At 49.0% G+C, this 6000-nt stretch overlaps 1 protein-coding gene across 2 annotated transcripts in view; it reads right to left on the reverse strand.

Moving 5' to 3' along the window:
• Positions 1-5617, reverse strand: part of UTRN (utrophin) — a gene marked incomplete at its 3' end in the record, with an annotated part of 411728 nt that extends 406111 nt beyond the window's left edge. The window contains exon 1 of one of the 2 annotated variants that reach the window (XM_084889907.1): positions 5057-5617. Of the gene's footprint in view, positions 1-5052 lie in introns of both variants that reach the window. The other variant, XM_084889908.1, reaches the window with a different exon arrangement.
• Positions 5618-6000: the final 383 nt, after the last annotated feature.

Below are 6000 nucleotides of genomic sequence, written 5' to 3' on the forward strand. Positions count from 1 at the left end.
CGTTTATTCAGGAAATATTTAGTCAGTGCCTGCTATGTATAAGGCACTGATCTGGGAATGGGGATATGACTATCAAAAAGAGACACAGCCTCTGCCATCATGAAGTTTACAGAGACTAAGTGGTTAAGTATATAATTAATTATGCTGATATGTACAAACATACAAAGGAGACACACAGCATAACACCATCACAGAGCAGGGCAATCTAACCTGCCCTGGGCAATGAGAGAAGGCTTCCCTGAAGAAGTGACATTTGAGCCATGTTTTCAAAAGATGAGAAGAATTTAATCAGGTAATCCTTGATTGAATTCAGAATTTTCAAAATACACATTTTGGGATAACTTGGGAAAATCTGAATTCGGGCTATATATTAGACAATATTATTGTATCAGGGTTAAATTTCTTTAATTTTGGTAAATGGTTGTGTCCTTATGCAAGGAAATGTCTGACTGTAGAAGACGCATGATGAAATAGTTAGCAATGAAGCATGATAACACCTTCAACTTAAGTTCAAGAAGGTTTATATATATATATATTGTGTGTGTATATATATATATATATATATATATATATATATATAACATATATGTGTGTCTGTATATGTCTATCTATATGTCTATGTTTAAATGTACACAAATATACACATGCATACACAGAGCAAGAGAGAGACATATGAAATATTGGAAAGTGATAAGTGGGGAATGTAGTTGAAGAATAGATGGGTGTTTAGTCTTATATTTTTCTAGTGTAGTATTACAGACAGAAAATGTTTGTGGCCTAAACCAGGGTAAATGGAAAGAAATGGGTGGATATGTGGGATGTTTAAAGACTAAGAAAAGAAGGTGCATAGGATTTGGGAACTGGTTGGATATGAGAGGCTCAGGGTACTTAAGGGACAAAATGACCGCCCAATTTGGTTTGCACAATTGAGTAGAGGGGGAGTCATTCACTGAGCTGGGGAGTTCTGGAGGATAAGCCTCTGCAGGAAGAAATAATGAAAGTGGTTTGGATTTGCTGAGGTTGCGGTGCCTCTAAAATATATACGTGGAAATAACAAAAAGCAGTCGGGTATACAGGTCTGATCTCAGGTATAGTTTGAGTTAGATATAAATCTGAATAGTTATATGTTATGTCATTTTAGAAGGTACATCATATTAATTCTGCTGGGTACAGATATCATTCAACAAAATAGTATTAATCTTTAGTAATTAATTAGTCATGAACTTCTTTGAAATTTAAAGAACTAAAGATTCGGTCTTATGCCACCTTTTCTTTAAGAATATCAGACTATTGCCGAAACCGGTTTGGCTCAGTGGTAGAGCATCGGTCTTCGGACCAAAAGGTCCCAGGTTCGATTCCGGTCAGGGGCATGTACGTTGGTTGTGGGCACATCCCCGGTAGGGGGTGTGCAAGAGGCAGCTGGTCGATGTTTCTCTCTCATCGACGTTTCTAGCCCTCTAGCTCTCTCCCTTCCTCTCTGTAAAAAAATCAATAAAATATATATTTTTTAAATAAAATAAATAAATTTAAAAAAAAGAATATCAGACTATTGCATTGCCCTAATACCTCTGGAACACATTGTCCCCCAAAACCCAGACAGATTCAGAATTCAATCAGCAGCTGGCTCTCTCCTAAGAGTCCCTTAAGCAGACCCCAAATGCAAATTAAATAAAGTAATCATTTCATTAGGACTATAACAGGCAACACATCCAAATATTAACCTGTGAAAAATGGATAATTCACATACCAGTATTACAACACATATCAGAACCAGAGTTTACTGCTAGCGAGGATTAGACACCTCAACTTTTTAACTCAAGGATGCATCATATAGTATTGTTATTTTATAATATATTTCATTTTGTATATTTATGTACTATTATTTTATATATTACTAGAGGCCCGGTGCACAAATTCGTGCATGGGTGGGGTCCCTCAGCCTGAGCAGCAATCAGGGCTGATCAGGGCCATCTCACCCAGTCCCAATAAGGGCCCATTGGAGCGGCACACTAACCACCAGGGGGCAGCTCTTGAGTTGAATGTTTGCCCCCTGGTGGTCAGTGCACCGCTGACCAGTCAACCAGTCCTTCTGTCAACTGGTCATAAGGGTCACTTAGGCTTTTATATAGAGAGAAGATTTTTATGATATGTAATATTCAAGGAAACATCATGTTATTTCATAATAATATAAATATGTAATAACTGTTATAGTTTTAGCCTTATCAGTCAGAAAAAGGGTGTGTTATAGTAATAAAAAGATCAAAATTATCTTAGAAAAAAAGTTTTGTATTAAAGAGTTGAAGCAGATGAAAACTGTGGTATATTCCTAAAGTTGTAGGAACAATTTACTCTTCAGTAGGGAGGAAAATGTGGATTGTGGGTCATAAGTCTCCCAAAATTTAGGAACATAAAAAAGTTTTATATTTTTTATATTGCTCTACTACTGTTAAAACTTTAGGTATTATTATGTGGTTATATTTTCTTCTGGGGGTACATTCCTGTTAAGATTTGCTGAATTCTTAAGTGTATTTTATAATATTCAAAAACCAAAAAACTTTGTTCAGAGGAATGCATATAAAATTTTATTACAGAAAATCAAGTTTGCCCAACAAAATTCTCTTAACCGGAAAGTAACTATTCCCTTTGAGAAGTATTTCTAATGCTCTCCATAACTGGTTTTAGCCAAAGGTCTTCACTTCAAAGCTTCCCAGAGACCTACCCTACTCCATAAAAAAAGTGGACTATTTATACAGGACTTCAATTCTTTTTCACACTAATATTGGCTCATGGTTCTCAACCTATGGTCATGAGCCACAGGCTGAGAACCACAGCTGTAGAGCCTAAGACCATCGGAAAACACAGATATTTACATTACGATTCATAACAGTAGCAAAATTACAGTTATGAAGTAGCAACGAAAATAATTTTATGGTTGGGGGTCACCACAACATGAAGAACTGTATTAAAGGGTCACGGCATTAGAAAGGTTGAGGACCACTGTTCTAAATCGATAAATGCTGAAGTGGTTTATAATTGATGGTCAGGAGACAGAATGGAAGTTTCATCACTAACAATGTGCCTTAAAGTGGCCCTCCGTTTTCACATCTGTGACACGGAGGGAAGGCCATCTTCCATACACAGCTGGCTGAGAAACAGAAGAAATGAATGGGGTATTGCTTTAGAAGTTTTAAGCCCTTTCCCTTTATTGTTACCAGTTACCGTTATTTATATGTAATGTACTGTTACCATTGCTCTATGTTTCTGTGCCCTGATAAGGATGTTCGCAAAGGTTAGCCAGGTCTTCTCGCTGAAACCAACACACTCCACTCAAGGTTCACCCACATTTCCCTGGGAACATGGCTGGCTGTCCTATGGACCTGAAACCATGCATGTGTGTCCATAAACCAAGCTGGGGTGAAAGGATAGGGGATGGCCTTCCTGGGGAGGCTTTAATTTCAAAATAACATGGGAATTACACAACGTAAGGATCCAAATACGTTCAACAATGTACGATGTTGATGGAAATGTGATGCTGATCCTTGGGCAAAAAAGTATTCATTCATTCCCACTGGGGACCACAACCCTAGCTGGAGTTACCCAGGGGAAGGAGTCGGCCGCTCGGTTGGATCCATAGTAAAAGACACCACCCAGCGCCAGGAGCTGCCATTCACTCTCGCAAGTGCTCCAAGGGAAGGTGAACACTACAGTGATTAATACTGTTTACAGGGCAATAAATTGCATGTAAACACCCAAAGGAAAGTTAAAGAGCTGTCTCCTCGGGCCCATAAATAAGGCGAATGACTTCGTAAACCTGGGAACTCTGAAGGCTGAAGCCCCCAGGAGCAGCTTTGCCTTCCTCCAGCTCCGCCCGGCCCGCAGCCCTGTCCGCCCGCCGACGGCGGCCCCCACGCCCACCCGCAACCAGCCTGGCGGCCAACCCGCCCTCCGGAGGCCCTGCAACTGACTAGGCTGTGGATGCTGCTGCAGTCGCCAGGCCGAGAGGCGGGAGCTCCAGGCAGGTCCCGAGAGAGGACCTGGGACTCCCTCAACAAACTCCTGCCCTCGGGGCCACAGCTACGATTCCACCGATACCCCTGGGGAAACTAACCCGCGAGCCCCTGGTGACCCAGGCGAGCAGGTGGCTGGGAAAGGGGAGGCTCGGCCCGGGACGTCCCAGACAGGGGAGCCCTCAGAGCCAGGTTGGACCCGGGGCTCTCGTTCTTTGCAAAACAAATTTCGGGTCCGCGGGCTCTAGGAGGTCAGGCACGATTTTCTCCCTCTCTAGAACAAGTCCCTTTCCAGGTCTAGGGGTTGGGGGGGGGGGGGGGGGAATCCCCTTTAACAGCGTGCCTTGTAAAAGTTGCACAGCCTAAAATCGGTGCTTTGGAGGGGGGTGGAAGGGGGTTTGTAAGTGGCCTTGGACAACCAGAGCCTCGGATCCGGGGCCAAAGGTAGGGCATTAAGGACCTTACCGGCTGCAGCAGATGCCAAGAGTGGGGACCTCGCACCGCCCCCCTCTCCGGAGCCCCACCCTCGCGAGCAGCGCCGGCCCGGAGGTCCGACACGTTTCCTGCCAGGCAGACGGCTGGGAACTGCTCCCCGGCCCGCCGACCACGCCACCCTCTCGGAGCGGACACCTCCGGCCCCGCCTTCCCCGGCCGGGGCGGGTGTGACCGGCCACGTCCCCTCCCGGCGGGGATCACCGGCCCTGCGCCCTGGCCGCGCGGCGCACGGATGCGGGACTCTCAGCCCGGAACCTGTCGGGGGAGTGAGGGTCTTCCCCTACTAAACGGATCCCCATGGGACCTCCTCCTTGCTCCAAGTTTCAGTCCTTCTCTGCTCCGCCCTAGCGTCGCAGAACTCGGGTCCCCAGGAAAGTGGACGCCAAAGTTGGTTACATCGCAGCCTCGGGCTGGAGAAGGAGCTGGGGACTCGGATCCCGGGCGCAGGAGCCTCAGGGAAGCCCTGCGTCCTCCCAGGAGCCCACGGCCCATCTTCCCGGGGCTTGGGTCCCCTTACCGGCGCAGCGAGGCGCCTCAATAATGCATGCACTTACCTGCTCCGTGACCCGCGCCCGCCGCGCCAGCCAGCCGCCGCCGCGTCCCGGCGGCCCAGGGCTCGTTGGGATGTGTTTCGAGTCGTAGTAATCGCGGGGAGGGGGGGGGGGGGAAGACTGGGGGGATGTGTGCAAGTGTGAGTTCTGGGTGCAACTTTCAACAACAAAAAAAAAAACAAAACAAAAAAAAGAAAGAAAAAAAAAAAAGAAATGTAGAGACCTAAACGAGGTCCGAAAGGGAAAAAGAAATTTTGACACCCGATTAAAACTGCCCCTGGCTTGTGCAATCTTCCTGGCCAGCAGTAGTTCCGCCAAAAACAAAACAGTCCCGGTGCAAACCTGGAACCGGCGCGGAGGCACCAAGTTTGCCAAACACCGGAGAGTTTTCGGTCTGCAGAAACGACCCCAAAGCAGGGGGGCGCCGCGGCTCCCGGCGATCCCCCCGATCGGCTTCGGGAGCCCCGGGCTCCCCCTCGCCCGCGGCGGGAGAACGCCCGCGGCAGGCTGCGGCCGCCCGCTCTCCCTCCGCTGCCCAGGCCGGGCGACACCCCAACTTCGGGCGAGCGGCTCGCCCCTCCCGCTCCTCCTCCACCCCGCGCTCCCCGCCCGCGGGCCGGCCCCTTTGTTGGAGCGGAGGCTGGAGGCCGGGGAGGAAGGGTGGGGCGCGGGATCGCTCCGTGGCGCCCCCCTGGGAACCGGCTCGCCGCTGGGCGCCCCGGGGCGCGGTCTCCCGAGGAGGAGGAGGAGGAGGAGGGGGAGGCCGGGCAGGTCCAGTGCGCCGGCCGCCGCCGCTCCAGCTCCCCGGCTCCTCCCGCGCCCCGCCGCCACCAGCCCAGCAACTTTGTTTCGGGCGATCGGCCCCTCTCGCCTCCCAGTTCGGCCCTGGCCCCAGCCCGGCCCGAGCGGCCACCGCCGGCTGGGCCCCGGGGAACGTGGCGCCCGGA

The sequence above is a fragment of the Pipistrellus hanaki genome (assembly GCF_964339955.1).
Source record: "Pipistrellus hanaki genome assembly, chromosome: 7".
In the NCBI taxonomy this organism is placed as follows: Eukaryota; Metazoa; Chordata; class Mammalia; order Chiroptera; family Vespertilionidae; genus Pipistrellus; species Pipistrellus hanaki.